Source organism: Triturus cristatus, chromosome 1_2 (assembly GCF_964204655.1).
Source record: "Triturus cristatus chromosome 1_2, aTriCri1.1, whole genome shotgun sequence".
Taxonomy (NCBI): domain Eukaryota; kingdom Metazoa; phylum Chordata; class Amphibia; order Caudata; family Salamandridae; genus Triturus; species Triturus cristatus.
The window spans coordinates 194,433,092-194,459,422 of record NC_140580.1 but is presented as its reverse complement, the minus strand read 5'-3'; positions in this window follow the sequence as shown (position 1 = coordinate 194,459,422).

Sequence of the window (26,331 nt, the reverse complement as noted above, 5' to 3'; positions counted from 1 at the left end):
AGTCAAGCTATCCTGGCTGATGACGGCTGATAGCCAGAAACCGGTCCTAGGATGCTTGATTCCGTTCCAGGGAAGACATTGCTTGGCAGTTCGGACTGGACTGTTCCCATGAGGCACAGGGTCAAGACTGATTTGCATATGGCCATGTCTAAACTGGGGTGGTGTAGTGGGCAAAAGAACGATGGATTTAACCCAGATCTCTTGACTGGGGGAGAATGTTTGCATTGTCAGCATTCCGTCCATCATTTGTTTGTTGTAACGACTTTCTAGTGGCATCAGTTCTGGAAAGGCTCCCACCTACACATACCAATCTAGCTCCTCTAGTTTGTTTGGTTTTATAATCACTATAAAGTTAATGGCTTGACCTTCAAGTTTTCTTTTGCCCACAGAAAGTGCTTGGTTCTACTGATAGAGGGGTAACATGCTTGGGACTTACATGTTTTCTCATTCCTGGATGACTGGATATTCTTTGTCTCTTCTTTTACCATTGAAAAGCTCAGACATGTACAGTGTGTTTTCTTTGTTGACATATTCCTTATAAATGAAGAGAAATGCTATCTAAAGCTGACTCTGGACCTGCTCAACACTTTGAGACACCGCTACTCGTACTGAGGGTCAAAGTCCATAACGTTTTCAAATGCTTTTTACATATTACTGACATAAAGATCTTAAAAATCCCAAATGCTGCTCTTTACATGTTACTATTTCTTTCCTAAGCAATAGAAATGTGCTGATTTCGGGAAGCTAATGATCTTCCAGAGAAAATCATTATGGGGAATTTCAAAGAAATTTGGGCCATGTTCACAAGAAAATGTCAGAGCGCGGAGCTGTGCCATTTTTAAAACACAGGAATGCACCTTATTAACAAGAAAACGGCTCACCCCTGTGTTTCCCTCTAGCGCCGGTGCAAAAAAAGCAGCGCAGCACCAGCGCAGGCACCCTACTGCCATGTTGCAAGGGTGCCTGGGCACCTATAGGGACAGTGGTTTATTTGCAGGAAGGATGTACTTTCCTGCACGTCAACAATCAATAATGGTGATTTACACCTTCTATGTGTGCTGCTGAATGCAGCACACAAGGAACGAGCAAAAAATGATGAGAAATTAATAATTTCTCCTTATTGCCTCACCCATGTTAATCTTGGACAGCGTCAAAAAGCAATGGATGTTGCGGTGAAACGCCCATAGCAACACCCAGTGCAAGGCTCATTGCCGCAGATTACTGCATTGAAAGGGGCATATTTACAAGGTGGCGTTAAACTGCGCAAAGTGACACTCCAGTGGCGCTGAGGACTTGTAAATATGCCCCTTCATTTCTTATGCTCACTACGTCTGCTCCTTATGGGCACTACCTTAAATTATTGGTTGGTATGGCAAAATGGGTGTTGACAACCATCAAACTTCATCTTCAAATTGTATATGGGGACATGTTTTCTTATGGCTTTTTTCACCAGAGTTGACTAATCACATCTCTCATTATTTCTTTGCCCAGGTATTCACGGTATGAAACAATCTCCAGGAAGTGTACTTTATTTTTATCTTTTTTTTCAGTATATGTAGCTCTCTCAAGACCAATACATTTAAGCATTTAGAACCACAGTATTTTCGAATGACTGAAAACTGGCTACTTTGTGCCTTCTATTTATAATATTAATGTTATTTCTCTAGGCTTGGGCGATATTTTAATTTGCTGGTGAAATTCTGGACATTTGCTTCACTCACAATTCTAAGAATGTCCTAAAGTTTTGCATGATGCTATGCAATTTCCAATCACAGGAGTCTTCCACACATGTCTGAGAGATACATCTTACTTGAACCATTGTCCTGCTGGTATCTTTCATGACATTTTCATGTTGACAAACTGGCAAAAGGCATGTTCATGATATTGTGTCAGTTTGCTTAATAGTCCCAAAATTCCATAAAAATATGCAATTGTGCACCACCCTACTATTATCATGCCATTTAGCTGTGGAACGTCCACAGAAGAATCGGTCAGCAAAGAGGGAAGGCCATTAATAAGGATGCTGAATAGAATCACTCCTGTTATACTCCTTTGTTGACATCAAAGCCATCCTGGTACTAGAAGGCAAAGAATAACCCACATTATTTCACAAAAACCCTATCGAACTAAAAATGTTAATAAGGGATCTCTGACACAAACTTATGTGCCCTTGAAAGTTGTAAGTCAGGAGGTCCAAATGTTACTTAAAAGTTTAGAAACGCATATGTCCAGTACATTTATCGTTTTATAGTCAATTTGGTGTCATTCTGTTCATTAAATTGTATTCAATTTTTCAAATTTAGAGTGGAATTTTCTTTGTGTTAAATTTTTCACTTTTTAACTGTTTTAGTACTTTTAATGTTTAAACATTTTATAAAGTTTCTTACGTTAAGCTCTGTGACATAGGCACCAGGGGTTGTGTTCAGGCTTATATTCTGGCCGCAGAGACGACTGGAGACTCAACGCAGACACTGACCGAAAGTATCGGTCCATTCCTCTGCCGGACTACTCCATGGGGCATGTTTGGCAACAAGCCAACTAATGCTCTAAGAGGGAATCCCACTCTCACATGTAAAGCACCTTAGCGAGTGCTACACATTTCTCAAAATTACACAATCACTTAAATCTAAGTAATTTGCACCTACACACTTTGGTCCTGAGGAAAGCCAGTTTTAATCATAAAGGCCTGGCTGAAACATGTAGACCACACCCGGATGTAGGAAACCCTAATTAACATTCCTATAACATCCAACAGCCTTTTTTAATGCTAGCAGTGACCCAGTTATTAAAATATAATTTACCCTCAGGTACTGGGATCCCTGCATAGCTTTTAAGTCGTCACCTTCACGTCACTACATTGCACACTCAGATACATACCTGCTCCGCTGTACCCAGGCGTCAAAGCACACCCGGGACACACTCGGCGTCACTGGGTGGGCCCGATGATGAAGCATGCCACCAACTAGGTTGGTGGGTGAGGGCTTCATGAACAAACAAAATGGTTTGTACCCTGCCTTACAGTCTTGAGTCTATGTAAATTCACAAATAGGCTAGTCCTTTTTGATCTCACATATAAACCCCGGGGATACGGACTAGCTACCTAGTCCTCTCTCTCTCCTTTGATAGTGATAGAGAGATATATTTGTACATACTATCATTCAATTCAGAGGGATTTTCCCTAAAAGTACTCTTCCTTGCACAGTGACTTGTATTGGGAGATAATAATGAAAAGTAATTCAGATGATGATTCTAAATATTCTACTATTCTGCATTTCCACACTTCTTCCACCCAAAGCAGTATTCCACATGCGTGACTGGGCCCTCACACTTAACAAGAAAGGTCCTAAAATGCAATCTGTAGACATCAAATTTTCCTCATTAAAAATTACTCATTTTGGTGAATTGGATAGCTGCGTAATTTGGGCCCCCTGATCCATGCAACAAGACTCCCAGGGGAATACACGCTGATGTGATTTATGTGGAGGCCACTACCTTTCTTGCCCAGAATAACCTGCAAACTTCAATCCTTAGCTAAAATCAAACAGTTTTTATGTGAGAGAATGTTCTATGATCTGCGTGGATCCAAGGGAAGCCTATGAAATCTGGACATTTCTGAAAACTAGTCACCCAGAGGAGTCCAGGGTGGCGTGATTTGCATTGATCTCACTAACTTTTCATTCCCGGAAAGGCTTGCAAATATCAAACGTTGGTTAAAATCCCATATTTCTCCCTCATTTCTGTAAGGAAAAGTTATGGAATCTTTGGGGTTCTGCAAAATTCCTACCACTCAGTATTTCTACACTTTTTCCAATAAAAACAGTACCCCACTATTTTGGTTTGGTCGAGAATCTGTGTCAGGAAAGGATAAAACCAGGTAACATGGAAAGACCAAATTGATTTCTTTTAGTCACAGTTTTCATCCATTCCTATGAGAGACTGAAAAACAAATTCAGGACAAGTTCTTAAAACCATTTTTGAATTAGAAAATCATTCTAGTACTTGCACCAGAATGATTTTCTTAGGGATTGCAGATGTTGAGACATTCATTTCCTCCACATTCCATGGGTGAGGCGGAGGACGTGAACACCTCTTCCTCTGTAATGTGAAGGTTAAGACATGTTTGACTAATATATTAATAGTATAGTAAAGGGATTTCATTAGTGGATAGATATAATGTTGTTCAACTACTTCCCCAATTTCTTAAGAATTTTAAAAAGAATCCAATGCTTGTTCCAACCGAATTTTCATGATTACTGAAGCTCTTTTTTAAATAATAAATTGAGAGAATGTTATCTCTATTGTTTTGCTGCCCATGGTAGGAAGAAAGATTCTTCTAGGGAGTCGGGTCACATTGAAAGTTAATTTTTTCGTTATTTGTCATTTTTTTTTATATATCCCTGTGCCAATGCCCTCCCCTGACCTTCCCACCATTGCAACCCCCACAAAAGATATTCAGTGTGGGTTTTTGTTATACATCTACAATTTTTTACTCATACAATAATGTGGAGTATGGATAAAATAAATTTCCATTGTAGGATACCAAATCTCTAATCACAATTCATCTCATACATCAATTACATCAATTCCAACTTATAGCAGAAAACTCAGTGTCATAGTGCAGTTAAAGCTAATAGCCTTAAAATCCCACCTTACAGTAATTTAGCCAATAATCATCCATAAAATGCATGTGCATAACATTGTATAAATTCAATTCCCAGTCTCCCTCCAATCTCTTTTAAGAGCATATTATAAAGTGCAAATTTCAAAGTGCATACGTGGAATATCTGTAACAATAAACATTGTGAGAGGGACTCTCAGTTCTACCTTACACAACAATAGAAGATATTCCCACCTTATAGATATGATTTACCACTCAAATTGTTCCCTCCAGTTGACAAAATATTGCCAAATTTCTGCCCCTTTCTTTTTGACCTTATACCCCCTCCACCTGTATATAGCTTTCTCAAGATTGTAAGTACCCAACAGGCGAGCTAACCACTGATGGAATGCGGGGGGGAGGGTCCAGCCAAGCTGAGGCTATACATATTCTGTACACTGCCATTGCTATGCATACAAGAGCCCCTCCTTCCTTTCTTTCCAAGTTGGTTATACAAAGCATAAATAGTAGAGGGGCTACATTCATCTGAAGTAGCAAATTCTTCTTTAAAAATTCCTCGATTGCTCCAATAAGTGGCCCAAGCTCATTACAAGTGGCAAACATGTGAGTTAAATCTTCCTTATAGGCTGCACAACGTGGTCAGTGCATACCTTTCCCCTCACCCCACTTGGCAATCCGATACAGAGTATAGTATAACTCAAAGCAAGTTTTATAGTACTGTGCTTGGAGGTTAGCAGGCATCAAAATCATTAAAGTATTTAAAAAGGCGCTCAGAAAATCTGTATCTGTAATGCCTAAAATCCCTTGCCACTTGGTTGAACATTTTCCCAAATCATCTTTCATATATTCCTTCAACAGCTCATACAATATCCCAATACTGGGTGAGATTGGCTGCATAACTTTTTCCACCAATTCACACCTCTCAAAGTTCTCATTTCCCCCTCCCTTCCTCTGAAAAAAATCTCTAACCTGTAGATATTTAAAAAAAATATTTTTGGTTAGACCATATTTCGCTCTTAGTTCCTCTAATGACATTATGCCACATGAGGAAAAAAATAACCCTGGGTGTAGTGGGCGTAGTGGGGCTACGTGGAGCATCGCGTAGTGTGGCAAAATCTACGCACACTCATGCACTCCGCGTAGCCCCACTACGCGCCGCCCGCCTCCCGCCCGCCCTCATTTCAAAATAACTGAAAGTATTTAAAAGTAAGAAAATGCCTTACCTGAGGTGCGGCGTCCCGGGGCTCCCTTTTCCTGGTTCAGCGGCAACTTCTTCCTCACAAATGCGCATGCACGGGCGTCCGCGCATGCGCATTTCACGCAAGACTAAAGACTATTTCTCTGTTGAAGTTGTGGGTGCTTTATATTAGGTTAAAACCTAATTGTGAATAAAAGTAATATTTTATGTAAGTTGACTCAGAGAACAGCTATAAAACTCATCCACTTGCCACTATAATATTTTTCAAAGATTTCAGGTAATGAACAGATTTTTGTAAAATAACGCTGATAACATCTACCTTTATCATCCTGAAAGACAGTGCAGTAATTCATTCAGTTGTGCTCTCTCTCTCCTGCAGTGGCAATACTTAACTCTTCAGGAAGAGGTGTGATACACCTCTCTGAAGAGATGAATGTGACAGATGGCCACTAGAGGCCTGCAGGAAGACATGGACAAATTAATTATAGGTCATACCCCTTTAGTTGACATTCAATGTGGGAGAGCTTTTGTCTGCGAAAGGCCTTTGATGGTGGTTTTTTCTTAACTAAGGTTTCTCCTCTCACCACCGGGGGAGGGTGTACTCTAAACCAAGTAGGGTTTGTTTTCTCATACATTATCCTCATTTTATTAGGGCAGAGCCTGGGAAGGGATTAAGAACTAGACACATTGACAAGGGGCTCCTTCTGTCTTGAAAGACCTTCAGAACAGGTGTGTTGGGCAGTTTATTTTTCAATAAAGTGACAAGGAGCACTGCTTGAGATCTGGTTAGAATAATCACCATCCACTGGCTATTGACCATTATAAGAAAGGTTGCTCAGCACTGATACCTCAGAACACAATTGACATGGGTAAGATGAGGGTACGAAGAAACTGTGTTCTACATTATCCTTATGGACATAGTTGAAGCCTGGTCTGCTTTAAAGTGCTTCTCAAGTGCCAGATAAGCTAGTATCCTGTGATCCCAGAAATAGAAAGAGCAAGAGGGGCTTCTTAACAGGAAGTGGGACCTGTGCAGGAGCCCTGACTGAAGACTGTAAAACTGGTAAGTCTGTCAGTGAAGAACAGAATTGTATGTCTATGATTACTGTTCTGAATTAATTACTTCGAAATTGACTTACAACAAAGATGTGAACATGTTGGAATGGCAAAATTAAATGCTTGTGACTTGCTTTTAATAGAGTTATGTATCTGCTAGTAATATTAACACCCTAATCTATTATTTATATGTGATCGACTCCCTTTATGATTATCATCTGCCTAGTATACACTTAACAATATGTTTTTATATATTGATTTATTTATGTTGTTTTTGAAACATTTTCACTCTTAAAAATATTAATTGAAAAGGTCATTTTATGGCTTTGACAAAGGTTATTGCATTTTGCTAGAAATTCTATGTTACTCTATGTGAGTGGTGGCAAATACATTTCTGAATTTCTGTGCCAAGAGATCATGGGATGAAAGATTTTTTCTCAATTGAAAGTAGTGCTTGTCTGTATGTACTATGATTTTGAACTTAAATTGAACTATGATTTGAAAAGTTAAATTCTCTTGACCAACCTTTATTTTCTTCTCTCAAAGCATTTCAGTAATTCTTTACTGGTAATTCGAAGGTTCTTTGATCCATTTTGGATGTCAATGGATGCATAGAATTGCCTTAAATTTGAACTTTCACCTAGATGCTAATACAACTTCTTACAAAATGCCATACGTATATTACACAAACAAGGTCAACACTATTTATGTACAACGTGTTGGTTTGTATTCTCTTAGCCAATGCTGTGTTACTTCGAAAAGTTATGCTGCCTTTTCTAGGATTTGGTCTAAGGTAGGAGTATGCAGAGTCGCATATTTTTTTTCATCACAACATATATCTGTAATTTTCACAAATACTATGAAAACCAATCAAAGTACAGTTTGGGGCAGATTTACAAGCCCCTTGCGTGACGTTTGCACCGCTGTTGCATCATATTTGTGATGCAGCTGCGGCGTAAATGTTGCGGCCCATTTACAACGTGACGCATCTAGGGAGATGCATCACAGTGTAAAGCCCCGCGTCACATTATACCTGCGTCAGGTATAATGTATGCAGGGTGGGCGTTCCCACGCAAAAAGCCATGTAGAACTGACACAGTCATTGCATCAAAATCCCTACGCCTGCTCAAACCAGGCATAAGGAATGATGCAGGGCTTTTTGAATGGGACTCAACCATATATTGTGGCGCATTGCTGGAGTTGCGTCACTTTCATGAGCAACTCCAGCAATGCGTCACTTTTGCACCAACAGATGAGTCAGAACTTCTGACGCATCTGATAATCCTTGCGCCATGGAGCACTGTATTGTAAATACAGCGCATCCATAGTGGCGCAAGGACATTCGGCGTTGACGCAAGGAAACTGGCGCATCTATGCAGATGCGTCAGTTCCTTGTAAATCTGCCCCTTAGTTTGGCTCAAAAGGTCCACCAGTTTGGGAATCAGGATTTTTGCAAAAGTTTATAAATATGTGGAGCGGTAGATAGACACATACAAAATACTTCTGATATACAACTGCAACACAGTAATAAAGGGCAAAACAAAGAAATCATTCACTTGTGCAAAATGCTTGCTAGTTACCGTCATCAACTAGAAGTTGTGCAGGTTGAGGAAAAGGAGCAAACTCTGTGAGCTTTGAGTAGGAAAATAATCTGGAACTCTGCAAGACAATGCTCATGTAATGAAACATTCACACAGCTCTAGTCAAAGGCTCTGATTACAAATGTGCAGTACAGAGGTGAGGTATTTATCACACCAGGTACGTACTTTGGACTTGACCCTTTTTGGCTAAAGTTCCTTAAACTTTTTGCTTTCCCCCTAGACATTTTTTCTGACATGGTGTTGCCAACTTAGGTGCACATGCATCAAAATTTGGAAAAGCGAGTCCTTATTACCGATAAATAAGGAATCGCAAATAAGGATTCGTTTTTCGGGATGCATACACAGATTTGGTAAATTTTACCAAAAACAAATCGAATACACTACAGCGATTCCTTAAAATAAAAATTAGCTATTACCGAAACCTGCTTTATTTATATCTGTAAGTCTTACAGATATGAATAAAGCAGGTGCCCGAATTGAAGGTCAAATTCAGTAACGCATTAATCAGCACACAAAAATCTCTGCGATCTCGCGAAATTTCGCATGATCGCGGAGTTTTTTTGCCGTTTCGCGATATTTTGCGAAAGGCTCTTTTGCAAATTCCGACCACCCTTAGTGTCAAAGTTCATGTGCTCCCTGTGTAAAGTGTAATGGTAATTGGTTGTCCATAATTGGTATGTTTGCCTTACTAGTAAAGTCCCTAGTAAAGTGCACTATATGTGCCAGGGCTAGTAATGCAAATGCTACTAGTGGGCCTGCAGCACTAATTGTGCCACCCACACAAGTAGCCCTAAAGAGAGAAATCAGGCCTGCCACTGCAGTGCCTGTGCACAGTTTGTTAAACTGCCATGTTGTCCTGACAAGTGCACCCACTTGCCAGGCCTTACCCTTCCCTTTCTATGCACATCAGACACCCCTATGGTAGGTCCAAGGTATCCCCTTTGCAGGGTGCAGTGTATGTGAAAGGTAGGACATGTACTGAGGTGTGTATCATGTCCTGACAGTGAAATACTCTCCATTTCATGTTTCACTGTTGAAAGGCCATCTTGCCCATAGGACAGAATGGGGAAGGCTGTGTAATGTGTTGCCAGCCTATCTTCCCAAAGGCTTAAGATGGAGGGGTGAAGTTTAGTGTGCCTGAACTCACAATTCAATAACACATCTTTTAGTGAAGGTGGTTTTTGTATTGTGTGTTTAGAAACCACTCTTTTAGAAGTGGCTGGGTTTTGTGCTCTAACATTTCTGTGGGTCTCTGCCTGGTTGTGGATTGACATTATGGATCTGTAAGTAATAGGATCTGGGGAATGTCTTGACCCAGGGGAGGAGGTGAGACAGCAACAGGCTGACCTGCATCTGGAATGTAGGGAGGAGGAGTAGCCCCTGGAGGTGAAGAGGCCTATGCTGCTGCCATAAAACAATGGCTCCATCTCCTGCCGAGTGATTAAGGATCCAGACCCCTACTATCAAAGGTAGATGGTGTCACTGGCAGGGAGACTCCCAGAACTGATTTAGACAGGGGTCAGTGCCCCATGAGAACAAAGACTTCAAAGGCTTTGAGGGTATAAGTATTAGAGCCCCATGGGGCTGCTGTTCGTCTGGCCAGGGAGAATAGCTGGTGCTGGGCCCCAGGAGGAGACAGCCGTGAGGGACTGTATCCCTGCTGGAGGGCCCTGTGTGCTGGCCTGCCTGAACTCAGCTGTACCCCTGGACTTTGGACAATAGCGCCTGGTGAGCGCTTTACTTTTATTCTGAAGAGTGCTGGTGCTTCGCACCACGGAGTTGCAATCTATTTTGAGGGAATCCCCTCGCATTTTGCCAAACCGAGCGAGAGCCTACCCCGCTTTATACATATTTTGTGGTGCCGATAGCTGGTGCCCACCCCGCTTTTGGTTTTATCTACGGGCGGGTGCCCACCCCGCACTGAGGAGCCGCTGAGTGAAGGTGCCGCCGGACTGCTGCCAGCGTGACCCAGAAGTCAGGCACAGCTGCCTGGTTGCGGAAGGGGCCTTGCACCCATGCGGGAAGTTCTCGGAGGGAAGCTCCAGATTCTTGGAGGCAGGGCTCCCGCAGCCGCGGTGTGAGTCCTGCGGGTGGTGCCTATGAAGGTCTGCGGAGATCACCGGTGATTGGAGGAAGCCAAGAGAGAGAGCACAGCTGAGCCCCGGTGAGTGGGGCCGCATGGGAAACTGCGCTGGGAGACCCCAGTGAGGGTAGGCCCTTTTGAGGCACATTGTCGGTGCTAGGTTTTTCCTGAGCAGCCCCGCAGGAGAGCGGGCCACTCCAACGTTGGGGGCATTGTTGCAAAAGTCCCAGAGTGGGACGAAGAGGACGTTGTGGCCAATGCCTGCATGTATTTCCCACAGCTGCACCGCACTAGCACGGGCAGCTGCAACGTTGGGCACATTTGTTAGAAAGTCCCAGTGGGGACCCAGGAGACACAGTAGTGCAGCACCATTCTTTTCTTTGGGGGCATTTTGTTTATAATGAGAAGAAAGGGGTGAGTTACATTCCTGCCCGGCTCCAGCGCATTGCGCCCCTTTGTTGTTGCTGCTGTGGTAGCCCCAGGGCTAATTGAGAAGCCCGATCTACAAGCCCTGACATTTCTGGACAGAGGGCACCTTTGGGCCCAGTGGAAGGCCAGTTGGTGTTATGATGGTGATAGGGCGCAAGACCCAAATGTGAGTTATGCTAAGAAGGTCATGCACCATGACTGATGCATAATGTTTTTATGCTAATGAGGTTGGGGGCCTAATGTGTTTATACCTAATGTCATGCTATGATATTTTAGGATGGTTTCTAATGGTAATGTGATAATGCTTAGGTCATTATGGTACCAGTAGTTACTGGTTGTGTTTTATATTTACTACCTGTATTCTGATGGTTCTGACCGTGGCCTGATTGGCCTGGTCCTGTATATAATACCCTGTGAATATTGCCTAGTGCCAGTTGGCACAGTGTATATTGTGTGGTTATTATTCTAATGTGTTTTGGATAATACAAAGGCTATTTTGACATACACTCTTGTGTGGAGTTTCTTTTGTGGTGTGCCTAGTGTGTTGCTGCTGTGTGTGTGTGTTGCGCAAATGCTTTACATATTGCCTCTGGGATAAGCCTAACTGCTCATGCCAAGCTACCAAGGGGGTGAACAGGGGATCTTCAGCGTGTAACTCCCTTGCCCTGACTAGAGTGGTGGTTTTTGCCTGGCTTTGGCGCAAACCTTGGCCAACACATACCATTAGTGGGTGCGGCATTTACCTTCTCTGGCAAATGTTTCACTGGTCCAGGAGTCATAGCATGCTAATCAGCTTTGAACGCACCAAATCCTGCATTTTTTTTAACAAATGTTAACAACCCTCAGCCACTACATTTCTGCAGGTCTGACCTGCTGAAATCTGCAGGGGAATATAGCAGAGGTGCAATAATTATAGCACAGCTTTGCATTCCGATTCCTGGGCAAATGTAGGAATTTAAGTTGCATATCGGCCTTGGTGTTAAATCATTTTATATTTTATCAATGAACATCATTTCATACTTTTCCACAAAATTATTGTATATTAACATATGTGTGTACGAAATGTCATCTCTTAAAAGAAGTCTAATTTTTAATTGATGACTTCTTCAGCTTTACTAAGTGAAATGAGCTTGATGCATAGCACCACATGACTGAGCCATGGGCGTGGGAAAAAAGCATGACTCCTACACCAGGGAGTAGTATATCCTTAATAGCTACAGAACTTGTAAATGTACATGATTAACAGGGAAAGCAAAAAGCCTCATGAGCATGCTTCATCACATCCTTAACTCATCACCAAATTAATTACTAAAACAATTATGAAATTATAATGAAATGGTGTCTGAATATAAATGAGAAGATGGAGCTGCGCCACAGCTCTCATAAAGTGATGTGTATTAGAACTGACTGATCCGTATAAAAAAACGAATCCCGGAAAAGAGTCTGCACATTTCTCAGTGGGTGCAGTAAAATATACTTTAAATAAGGCAAGCCTGTTCTGTAGCAGATCCTCAGCTTGGACGTGCCTTGGAAGGATTTACGTTACCCTCATGAAAAACAGCCACAGCAACCCTTGAGTAAGGCGGAATCCTGGCCATAAAATCAATATTTTAATGCTGCAGTAAGTCACACTTTTCCAATGTCATTTTTAGATAATTCATGTTTATGAGCAGACACCGCAGTTTTGAGTACCTATAAAAGAAATAAGATTTTCAAGCTTTACTTTGTCATCGAAAGATAGTGGCAGATTATTCAAGACTGGAGAAACATTCATTTAATTTTAATTATGAGATGGGACAATAAAATAAAAGTTATAACCCATTTTAAAGGGAAATTGGGTTACAGAAGCACCTGAATGCACTTCCATTGAATGAAGTGAAACCTTAGCAGCGATGGTGGTAGTTCCTAAATACTACTCTAGACTCTGGTCTACTGATCTATGGACTGATACGCTGGGCATCCTATTCGCTCCTGTCCTTTTAGTGAAAGATCTAGGCCAATGTTGCTGATGATGTTCATTTGCTCTTGGCCCTGCAAAGTAGGGTGGTGGTCTGAATTGCTTAATAGAAAATAACCACCTCTTCCTTAAGTTTCCTTTCTAGGGTTCTCCATTGTGAAGGCACTGGTGACATCCTTGCTGCATTATGGGGATAGACTTTATCAGTGCATTCCATGCTTTACTAAAAAAGAGCTACAAATAATACAGGATGCAGAAGACTGACCCTTTCTCAAAAGTGGACCGACTGGAGCATATCTTCATAACCCTTATATTAGGACATGTCCTAATATAGAATATAGAAGTTGCTCCAAAAGGAAATCTTTCATAGCACTTTTCACTGGTACAGCCTTCATTTCCTCTTGCCCAACTTTCCTCACTACATCAATTTACAACTCCTTCATTCAGGTTTAGAACACTTTTGGCAGATACGGTGCGGATGTATGTTTGAGACTGCTTTGTAATGGATCGAATATCTGGTATATTCTTCAGTAGCCCGATGAGAGACTATAGGACCTCTGAGTATGCATGAGACATCACAAACCTGTGTTTCCCTTGCATGACTGCATGGGTTGCCCCGGTTTATTCGAAGTAATACTAAACTTTAATGTGACATCATCGATCTCTGCACCCGTCCTTTTCACTGCCTGACCATGTGCTAAGAAGACATACCCACCCTTTCCAATCAGTTTTCTTAAAGAAAATGCACAAATCTGTTGTACATTTATGTGTATTTATTTACTTATAGTAGACATAGCACACCACATTAATGCTACCTTAGAGCACGATAGAATGCAAGAAAAAGAGTCATTGCTTTTGACATTGCAGTAATGTATGGAGTGCGTGGAGTTCCTGCTTTTCGGAGCAAACTTGCTTGTCTAAAGTAAATTGATTCCGTTTGCGATGTTTCCATTTGAGTTACTGCTTTATGGCCCTCACTGCTGTCTCGCATCGGTTGCTCAGACTTCATTGAGCCTCTGATGCATTAGGACAAACTGCGTGTGGTTTCCTTATTTTTTACCTTGTACATCGCAAAATAAATGCTGTACTTATCTCTGCTTGACTCCAGAAGTCTCAATGTAATATTTGGAGACAATTTATCAATTAATTTTAGACTTTTGAGATTTTGGGGGCTACAGTGTACTCCAGATACTCCACTCATTCATAGGTATCATTTCAATTGCTGAAGCTGTTACCCGGTGAGTGCTTTTCCTGTACTTCCTGGAACCCACATAGTCCAAGGCTACTATTGGGCTATTTTGAGTGCAGCTCTATCCACTACCTCATTTCGGCTTCATGTGCTCTGCTTCTTCCTCAACACGGGTGAGTCACCTTGATATGCACTTGATATCAATTCTTCAGTTTACATGCCTCTCCGACAAGTAACTACTTAACGGCCCTATGTGCATATGTTCACCTAGCAGTAACTTTATATTTCTGATCTGTTTCTGCTTTAACCATCGAGTTTGTGCTAATATGGACTGGCCGCTACGGTGGAGTTCCACGCCTCCACGTAGCACCTGAGGGCCGTGTTGCTGCCCCTCCCCTTCTCGAGGTCAACGATGGAGGCTGCGAGGCGTCTGCCGTTCCGTGCTGCAGCGCTGGCTATGGATGCGCGGCTCTGATCTTCGTTTCTGCCTGCTTGCGGATTTTGGAAGCCGGAGTCATTTCCCCAAGTGGATTTCGCCATACTTTCACTGTTTATATTATGGGGGTGCATTGAGGAGTTGCGGCCGACAGCAGGACGAAGCGGTGAGAGGATGCAGGTTTGAATTCTTCAGTTGGACTTTCAGCGCTCAGCACATCGAGGGAGGTACTGCTGAAATTGTTTTCTGTGCGAAATAGATGTGACTGACTCTCTTTTGTCCGGGACTCTGCTTGCAAGTGGTTGGCTTTGAGGCAGGCTGTGGCAGGCATTGGCTAAGTATGCAGGACAGAAAGGAGAGATAAAAGGAAAGGGAAAAAATCGCACATGGAGTGTTAATGTCAATATAACTCACCCGCTTGCAGTCTTAGGGACTGAGCTGGAGCTGGAGTCGAGTCTGCTGACGCCAGACGGAGGAGTATGAAGACACTACAAATTCTAACTACGCCGAGTTAGTGCTGTTCTGGTGTCTTTGTCTGTGCGTTGCTCCTGGGGCTGTGGTGCTGCGCTTGACATATTGAGGGAGACGACGCCCGCAGCTTTTTTTTTTTTTTTTTTGGTGAGCTGGAGCCTGATTGTTACTTTGCTCTGCCTCTGTCGGCGGATGGTTTCCTTGGACAAGTTGTATCGGTACTGTTCCCGTGAGGTGGGTTGAACGGCGCTGATTGAGCTTTGGCTGTTTCAAAGTCGACTGAGTAACTATTCCACATTTGTTCATTGTTGGGGGAAAATCGTTAATTAGGCGAGTGAGAGGAACAACTATTGACGCACGCACTATGGGAAAACTTTTAAATGCTCGTGTTAAAGCTATGCAGCGCCGACAGCAGGCAAAAGAGGCAGCGGCAACAGCCAGGTTTATAGACGGTGCTGTCTCTAAGGAAGGTGATTTGGGACGTTCACCAGAGAGCTCAGAGGCTGAGGATACATTAGTAGAAAACTTAGTCCAGCTGAATATGGGGGATGAGATTAATGTTTTGCATTCTGGGGATCACTTTGAGACTCTTGACTCTACTCAACCTCCCTTATGGTGTCCTCCATCTAAACAATTTCCCCTGTTCACTAAAAAATCACTTCTCCCCTCAACTAATAATGCGACCTCCATTGGGTCTCCAAATCTGGAGTTAGGTCTGATTCCGCAGGCTGGCACAAATGGGCCGTGCCCTGTGGTAAACACCTCCTCAAGCCCTCCTTCTATTGGTCTTCCTACATCTGAGTTAGGGGGGGAAGAAAAAAAGATAATACTGGATGCTGCGGATGTTAGAAAAGATGATGTAGGGAACACAGTAACACAGCCTTTTGAAGTCCCTGATAGGGGATGTGACAGGATGGTGACAGACCCCCTGGGCCCCCTGTTAGAGATGGATACAGAGACGGAGGGTGAAATGAAGATGTCCGTGAAGGACATGTTGAATCTAATTCTAGATGAGGTGAGAGATATTAAAAGGTCGCAAAATGCCGAACTTTCTGCGATTCATCAGAGACTGGATAAGATGGATAAAATCGAGGAACTAGTCTCCTCTTTTCCAGCTCGGTTACTTGAGGTGGAGGAGAGGATCTCTTCCTTAGAGGACCAAATTATTGTGGTAAAACAAGAGTCTAAAGATGTCTTCAAAACAACAAAGGCTCTTGAAATTAAATTGGACGAGTTGGAGAATTATAATAGAAGGTCCAATTTACGCATTGTGGGGGTCCCCGAAGGAATTGAGGGGACAGAAATGCTCGGTTGGGTGACTACGTTTCTTCATCAGGTGGTGATACCGGAGCATAAAGATGATCTCACCATCACTAGAGCTCACCGGGTACCTGTTCACCCATTCCCGAATTCAACTCTCCCGCGAACTATTCTTTTGAATTTTGCCGATATTAGGGTTAAGGAGCGAATTCTTTCCAAGGCAATACAACAAAGGCAGTTCCCTGTGACTGATACAACAAAATGCCGAATTTTTTCCGACATGTCCGCAGCAGCAGCGAGACGCAGGAAGGAGTTCATCAAAATTCTACATCTATTCAAAGCTAAGGGGGCCCAAGCAATGATTGTACAACAATCCAAACTCAGAGTTCTTATTAAAGGAAAATTTTATATGCTTTCAGATGTGGAGGAAGCACAGGCGTTGCTCCAGGGAATTCAAAATGGCTAGTCTGGTCGTATGATTTACATTTGAATGTTTTGTAACAACTTAGATCACGTGTTTTTTTTTTTTTTTTTTTTTCATTTTTCCAGGTCTGCGAATCCTTAAGTGTTTGGAGGAGGGGGGGGGGTCACGGTCTTGGGGTTAAGGGGTGTGAATTCAGGACACCTCAATGTCAAGGGGTAGGTTCCTGTGGTACGCGTGGGAAGAAGTAGGTAGTATTAGGAGGGTGCCACAGGCTGTAGAGGGGGTGGGTGGGGTAAAAAAAGTTAAAAATGAAGTTCTTGGCAAAAAAGGAAAAAAAAAATATGCTACTTGGTCAAATGTTGGAGATAAACGTGGTCTTTGTGCTGAATTATCTGGTGAATACTGATGATGGTATTGATTGTTTAAAGCTACATTAGACAAAGGGGAAAAATGTGTGTTCTGGGTTCTAAGTTTGGGCCCTCATTATGACTAAAATAAAGCTGAAAATTATTTCTTTTAATGTGAACGGTCTAAATAATAAACAGAAGATGCGGGCAATAGAGACATGGATTCTGTCTGAAAATCCAGCAGTTATACTTTTGCAAGAAATTCATATTCCTATCTCAAAATCTGATCATTTTTCCATGTTTAAGGGGTGGGCCTCTTATCAGGGATTTTCCTTTTTCTCGGAGTCAGCGAGAGGAGTCGCACTCTTTCTTAGTAGGAGATTAGAGGCGGAGTTGATTCAATCTGATGCAGATACCCAGGGTAGGTGGTGTTGGGCCACGTGTAAATTAAAGAATAGACCACTGCATATTACCTTCGTAAGCTTTTATGCCCCCTTGAATGATTGCCCTGCAATATATGACGAAATGTTTCAGTCCTTACTAATGGTTGGGGGAGATATTGTGATCGGAGGGGACTTTAATATTCTTATGAAACCAAACTTGGATTCCACCACTGGCGGGAAAAAGCAGTTGAAACCTAAATCATTTCAGATAATTATGAATAACGTAAGGATTTTCAATTTCGTTGATCCATGGCGTTCTTTAAATCCCTATAAAAGAGAATATACTTGCTGGTCGGGAAGGCATAAGTCATTTTCTCGTATCGATTTTTTTCTGGTTTCCTCAAAATTTAAAATTCAGCATTATCGGATGTTACATAATGGCTTCTCCGACCATGCGATGTTAGTGGCTGAGTTTGTGTTGGAAGAAAGCACGAATACTCAGAAGCGATGGGTTTTCAATAAGTCTTATCTCTCTGATGAAACATGGGTATCTTTTCTCAAAAAGGAGATTGGGGAATATATTGAACGAAATATGGGAACAGCCCCCATACATGTTGTATGGGACTCACTGAAGGCATTTATTCGGGGGGTAGTTATAGGAAGGGACGCAAAGGAATCAGCCATTTATAGGGATACAAAGATTCAATTGCAGCAAAACATACAGGTCTTAGTAAATCAAATGTATCACAATCCCTCTCTTAAGATACAAAATCAATTGAATGCCGCAAAACGGGAGTTGAATGCACATTACTACACTAGAAGTGAGGAAATCTTTTGCAGACAAGCTCAAAAAATTTACGAGCATAGTAATTTTACGGGTAAATTCTTGGCATGGCAGGTTAAAGAACGTGCTGCAGCTAATGTGATTCGATCTCTTAAATCTCCAATTAGTGGCGTGGATACCTCAGATCAGGGAGAGATTGGAACAATTATGCTGTCCCATTATGAGAACATCTATACCTCATATCACACTACGGATCAGGGGAGATTAAACGATTTTTTAGATAAATATGGTCTTCCTACTCTTTCTCAACTGGACCAAGAAGTAATGGCGTCATCATTTTCATCTGATGATTTAGAGTCTGTTGTTAAAAGCCTTCCTTATGGTAAGGCCTGTGGTCCAGATGGACTTCCCGCGGAATTTTTTGTTACGTTCTTTAGTTCCTTTTCTGCACTTCTTCTTGCACTAGTCAATTCTATGCTGGGAGGTGGCCCAATCCCCGCGTCCTTTTACGATGGAACGGTGGTCAGTTTCTTGAAAAAAGGGAAACAAGCCCTAGATCCCAACTCTTACCGGCCTATAACATTACTGAACTCAGATTACAAAATTATTACAAAATTACTTTCTATTCGTTTTAACCACGTTTCTTTGCAATTGATTCACGCAGACCAGAATGGCTTTATTGCTGGCCGTCAATTAATTACTAACACACATTATCTGATTGAGGCATTAGATTATTTTGAAACACGTAGAGTTCCGGCCTTAGTTCTCCTTTTAGATGCAGAAAATGCTTTTGATTTGGTGGTTTGGGATACACTTTTTTTTATATTACAGCACTTTGGTATTCCTTCTCAAATCATTACCCTAATTAGGAATTTATATCAGGGGGCAAAAGCTCATATCCTTGTTAATTCAGCTATTGTAGGCTCGATTTCAGTGCAAAGAGGGACGAGGCAAGGATGTCCACTATCTCCTGCTCTCTTTGCTTTCTTTATTGAGCCTCTAGCAGTAGCAATTAGAAAAAGTAAGGATATTCTCCCACCTGTTGCTTGTATGGACAAAATTAAACTATATGCAGACGATATTATGTTGCTGCTGAAACCTGAGATATATACGCAAACACTGTTTTTTTCGGTCTTTACAGAATTTGAAGCACTGGGGGGGTATCGAATCAATAAGAAGAAAACTGAAATTTTAATCTGTGGTAGGAATAATCCTGATTTACACCCAGATATTCAGAGCTGTGTTAATAATAGACCCAAAAAGTATTTGGGTGTTCTTTTCACACCTCTAGTACAGGATTTGTACACACTGAATTTCGAGCTGCTGATTCAAAAAGTTTGTGATATGTTTTCACGTTGGAATCCATTGCCTTTATCCATTCTGGGCCGGGTGGCATTAATTAAAATGTCAGTACTTCCCTTATTTAACTTTTTGTTTTCTACTATCTCTTGTTCTCTCCCAGGCTCTTTTTTTTCAAAAGTGGAATCTTTATTTTCAGCTTTCGTCTGGGCGGGAAAAAAACCTCGAATAGCTATTAACGCCTTATATGCAGATAAAGAACAAGGAGGTCTTGGTCTGCCAAATTTGAAAGACTACTACTACGCCTATTTAGCACAGTATCTCTCAAGATTTAAACACTCAATACCTAGAGTTGCTTTATTTATAAACTTTTTTTTTCGACTTAATTTGTAAAGAGACCAAAATTCCTTCTCCTCTTTCGATACTTAAGTCACCCAAATTAGTCAGATATAAGGTCCTGAGCTGGTTTTTTTAAAAACGTGAAGTCATGCTAAAAAGGTACTCTCTTCCTCTTCTGAGCTTAATAACTCCACTGAGGGACGCTGTTCTGGGATTCGGGATTAATATCGGGTTAGAAATTATACATAATTGGGCCAGAGCTGGGTTTACAACTTTGTCGAGCTTTGTGAAAGATGGAGTATGGTTGACTATTGATGAGATGTTCACTTTAATTCGTGGAAACTTTCTTCTTATGGGTTCATATGCTCTATTGTATAAATCTTTGGCTCAACTCGATTTAGCACAAAATAGTCAACTGTCACATTTAACAAATGACCTTTTTTGGTCCCCACTTTTTAAAAATCCTGGAAAATGGAGGAAAAGTTTAGCACAAAGTAGGGAGGAGGATTTAAGCGCCAAAGCAATAAAAAAGTGGGAAAAGCAGGAAAACATTAAAATAACTGATAACTTTTGGAAAACCTTAAATAAATTTAATTTTACGGTTTTGAGAGGTGCCAATTGGCGACAAATGCTTTTCTTTAGTAAGTGGCTTTTATATTACACTCCTGCAATTTTGGCTAAAATGTATAGCACTTCGTCGTCTATTTGTTTTAGATGCACACAACCGGACCTGGCTAACTGGTCTCATATAATGGCTTCTTGCCCTAAAGTTAAGTCATTTTGGAAAGGAATGTTCTCTTTGCTTTCTCTTCATTTACATTTTACGATCACTAGATATGAAAATTTAATTATATTCGGATTGGACCTTGAGTTAAATTTGCCTGACTCTATGGCGAAACTTTTGTATATTTTGGTAGCAGTGGCCAGATCACTGATTCTTCAATATTGGAAGACAGAAACTGTCCCAACTGTGGATGAATGGTATCAAAAAATTAAGAAAGTCAGGAAATCCGAATTTATATTCGCACAGAGGATCGGGGCACTGCGTAAATTTACCCAAATTTGGGAATCTTATTTTGACTAAAGTTATCCTTTGAATGAGACAGATATATTTCGATATTCGTTATTATAATTTAAATTGCTGAACTCTTTTTATATATGGTTTGTGGGGGTCTCTTGCTCTTTCTTTTTTGTTGATGTACTATGTTTTGATCCAGCATTTTGTCTATGTGTGACAAACTGTTTTATTTGCTCTAATGGATTGCCAAGAACCCAATAAAAAAAAAAAAAAAAAAAAAAAAGAGTTTGTGCCAATATGCTCATATTTTAATGCCAGTGCTAGATTGCTTTGAATATTTCAAGTTTACAGCAATGTTTCTTTAAAACCTGAGAGCTTTTGTTTGCCTTGGATCAAGCGACCTTGGAAATACTTCTTGACTTCTCAGAACTGTGTCATTACCTGTATCAACCTTTCACTGAATAGAGGCATTTTAAACAATTGTTTTCGATTACTTCTAACAATTTAGCTCACATCTCAGGATTTCTTCAATTTCCTGGCAAATCTTTGATTAAGTGGAATGTTTGGTTAAGATCTTTTGAGAACTATTTAATCACAGTTGGAGCAGATGGCCTTGAACTAACATAAATGGTGTTATTTTGTCTAGTCATTTGAAAAATGAAGGGCAGCAAGTTTGTGATACATTGCATCCAGCTGATGCCACACCTGGACTATCTGGAGATTCTAATGAGTACTCAGAAGCCATTACAAGACTTAGGCCCACATTATGATGGCAGGTGGACCACCACAGTCAGGCCATCGGTGGCAGTCCACCCGCCATCCAGGGCATTAGTCCGACCGCTGCATTACAAGGCAACCGATCAGACTGCAGAGGTTGGGGGGAGGACTGCGACCTCAGATAGGCTCAAAGACATAAATGGCGGTCAGATTCCTAAACCTAAAATGGAAGCGGGCCTGTGCAGGCACCATTGTAGGGATCAGGATGCTCCTTTCTAACTGCCTGTTCATTGCGATGCAAAAAAAAGCTATCTACCGGGCCAAGACTGTAGATAGCTTTAGCTTTACCCCCACAAAGGAGATGCAGTGATGCACATGTAATCAATTGCCTGCCAGCTGGTCCACTTGTCTGACTTCAGGTGGATAGTGTGAACAACACTTTGCTGAAAAGCTTGTCCAACCAATTGCAGCAAATCGTGATACAGCACTGGAACAGAAACTCTGGCAAAATAGCTCCAACTTGGAGCCTTCCATTTTGGGCAGATGGCTGCCACAAATTCTAAAAATCCCACTCCTTCCACAAAAGAAAAAGGGAGGTGGTCCTATTCCAACAATTTTGCCAGCTTCCCATTGTACAATTGGTTTGTTGTGGTCATAGGGCCCTTCCTGCCTAAACATTCCCGTAATAGTAGCCTATATTTTTTTCTTCTCTTCTGTGGCCACTGACATAGGTGACTTTTGAAAAGTAGATGGTGAAAGACTCAGTGTGCATCATGGTGGGGCAGTCACTGTAGCCGTTGTTTCTCAACAAACCCCACCGCAGCCCCTGGGGACCACCACCTCCCCGGGGCAGTTTATAATATGTATGCTTTGACACCTCTTGCCAAATCAGAGCAAACACTTCGGTCCCAACAAGCGAGAGCAGAGAATATGCTCTTGCTTGCTGGAAGCTGAGCATTCCGCTGTTTCATTGCCTGCCGTCATGCGAGCAGGGAAACAGACAAATTGTTTTCACTCACAGGGAGCTGCATGTTTAGCAGCTCCCTTTGTGTGAAAGTTATGCTGGCTCCAGCAGGCGACAGAGAGCTGGCTGGGACTGAGGGAGACTTGAGGCTCACCGCATGGTCCCGGGGTAAAAGAGAAGGAGGCTTAACAGAGGTTAGAAATTAGCAGAAATAGGGAAGATAAAGGTGAGAAATCAGCTCAAAAAAACAGAATAAAGGTCGGAAATAAGCAGCAAGAGGCAGAATAAAGGTGAGAAACGAGCAAGAAGAAGCAAAATAAAGGCTAGAAAAAGCAGGAAGAGACAGAATAAAGGTCAGAAAGGAGCAGAAAGATGCAAAATAAAGGTGAGAAACGAGCTTGCTGAGACCTCGACGAAGGCCCTACGCCCCTTCACAAACATTCTGTACAGGGGCCTCCTGGGGTACTGCCGGTTGGGGGATGAACTCCCCTTGGCCGCTGAGGGTCATTGGGGCCAAGAACCCCTATTGTTGCGATGACTAATTCCCCCACAGCTGGATTGCTGGGACGTCACCGGAGGCCCTTCCCCTTTTTTCCAACTATTGTGCACAGCTGCCTCCTAGCATACTTCTGGTTGGGGATCAACTTGCCTTGGCTGCTGGGGGTCGTTTGGGGCCAATATCCTCTATTGTTCTGCCCAGAGAGATTGCTCAGATGGCATTGGAGGCCCGCCCCCTTTCTCAACCACTTTGCGCAGGGGCCTCCTGGTATACTACTGGTTGGGGAATGAACTTCCCTTGACTACTGAGGGCTGTTGGGGACTAAGAACCCCTAATGTTGTGATAACTAAGTCCCCCATATCTGGACTGCTGATACATTGTCGGATACCCCACCCTCTTTCTGAATCACTCTGCACAGGGGCCCCCTTGTTGGCTGCTGAGGTCTGTTAGGGACCAAGAACCCCTATTGTGATAAGTAAGTCCTCCACATCTGGATTCTGGGACAGCATTGGAGGCCTGCCCCCTTTCTCAACAACTCTGCACAGGGGCCTCCTGGACATACTACTGGATGAGGGATGAACTCCCTTTGGCTGCTGAGGGTCATTTGGAGCCAAGAACCCTTATTGTTGTGACAACTGAGTACCCCACAGCACAAAGCTGCAACCTCATTGGAGCATCCACACCCTTTCTCAACCACTCTGCATAGGGGCTTCCTGACACACTCCTGATTGGGGGTAAAATCCCCTTGGCTGCTTAGGGTTGCCCAGCTGCAGGCGTGCATCTGTCATGTTTTGTTGCGCTCCTGATGCTCAAGAAATGACGTGACGAGGGCGCCAATGGAAAAAGAAATTCTGCTCCTTCATGGAGTGGGAGTTTATTGGTAACTCCACCTTCTCCATGGAATGCAGAGTTGCTGAATTTCCACACCTAGAAAAAACAAAGGTTACAGACATTTTTAAGTTAGAAAATAGAATTTTAAAAACCTTAGAAATTCACTGAAAAACCAAAGATAGGGACATTATAGTTAGGAAATAGATTTTTTTTTAAACTTTAAATTCACTGAAAAAACAACAGTTTCAGGGACATTATAGCTACGCTTAGATTTCAATCGTACAAAACAAGAGAAATGCTGCAGTTACAGTTAGCTGAGCTAACTATAACTTGCGCCCCCGCAATGCACTGTTTAGGACCTCACATATTACATCACTCATGACATGGTCAGTGACAACACCGATGACATCATCCAGACAAGTACTTACACACCCATTAACATCCTCAAACTATCTCTGAAATACCCTATCACACACCCACACAGTCACACTAATATACCCATACAACCACACACACACACCTGTTCACTCACTCATATATTCACTGACAAACCATTTCACACACCCATATGGCTTCTAACTCACCCACTCACTCACCTATACTGTTACTGACACAATCACTCACACATTCAGGCAGTCACTAACACATCCAGTCACTACCCCAAACACTCTCTAAGACAGACATATACTCGCTGGGACAGGCACTCACTGACAGATACAGTTACTGACACACCCACTCACTCGCTGATACAACCACTCACACCACCCCTCACACTCATACAATCAGACACACACTCCCTCATTGAACCATACAGTCCACCGACAGACACTAACTTACACATAGAGACTGTCGCAGTGTTGCACACCAACTTATTCAGTAATGCAGTCACTGACAGAGAAACTTACTCACAAGTACAGTCACTCCAACACCCACTCATTTACCCTTACAGGCCATAAAACAGCCACTCCCTCGATACAGCTATTGCACATACACAAATTCTGCCATTTAGTCATTGACACAGCCATCCACTTATGCATACAATCACTCAGTCACCGATACTGTCACTAACAAAACCAGTCACTGACCTATACAACCACTCATGCACCAACTCACTCACCCAATGCAGTCACACACTTTCCCATACAGCTACTGACAAGGCCGCTTACTAACCCATACAGCAACTCACATAGCCACTCACACATCCATACCCTCACAACCAGTTACACTTACTTGATGATGTCATCAGTGATGTTATTTGAGATGCCATGAGTGATGTCACTGACCATGTCATAAATGATGTAATATGTGACGCTCAGATTTCACTTGAACAAAACCAGTGAAACTCAGTAGTTATAGTTACCTGATCTAACTATATTTTATGACCCCGCAATGCACTACTTACAACCTCACATATTACATCACTCATGACATGGTCAGTGACATCACTCATGACATCTCAAATGACATCACTGATGACAGTATCCCATGAATATGGTTCATAAACCTTCATGTAACTTCAAGATACATACTAAGCTACAGCATAGTTAAATATTATTCTTTCTGTACTAGTAATTAGTCTCACTATTTCTAACATATCTTGCCTGTGTGGCTTTGAGACTATCTGTATCAGTGTGTGAGTGCATGTCTGAGGGGTGGTATGGATTTGTGATTGGGTGTGTGAGTGGCTGCATAGGTGTTTGAGTGGGTGTGTAAGTGGCAGCATTAGTAAATGAGTGGCTGTCTGAATGGCTGTATAGGTAAGAGAGTGGTTTTGAATGACTGTATTGGAGAGTAAATGTCTGTGTGAGTGACTGTAAGTGTGCGTGAGTAGGGTATGTGAGTGCTTTTATGGATGTATGAGAGGGTATATAAGTGGATGTATAGGTGAGTGATTGGCTGTGTTAGTGGCTGTATGGGTAAGTGACTGGGTGAGTAAGCAACTTTTTTGATGAGTGTGTATGAGTACCTGTATGGGTGAGTGAGTGGCTGTGTGAGTTTCTGTATGGGTTATTGAGTTGGTGTGTAAGTTGCTGTAAGGGTGTATGAGTGAGTGTGTACATGTCTGTATCACTGGATGTGTGAGTAGCTGTATTGGTGAGTGAGTGAGTGCATGAATGGCTGTATGAGTGAGTTAATAGGTATATGAGGGTCTGTATGAGTGAGTGGATGTTTCTGTGTGGCTCTGTGGATGAGTGATTGGTTGTGTGAGTACTGGTAATGATCTGTGAGTGGCTATGTGAGGGGTTGTGTGGCATTGGGAGTGGGTGTATGAGAGGTTCTATGGGGTGTGAGTGGGTGTCTGAGTCGTTATGTAGATAATGTCATCAGTGATGTCATTTGAGATGCCATCAGTGATGTTATCAGTGATATCACTGACCATGTCATGAGTGATGTAATATCTGAGCTCATAAGCAGTGCATTGAGTGGG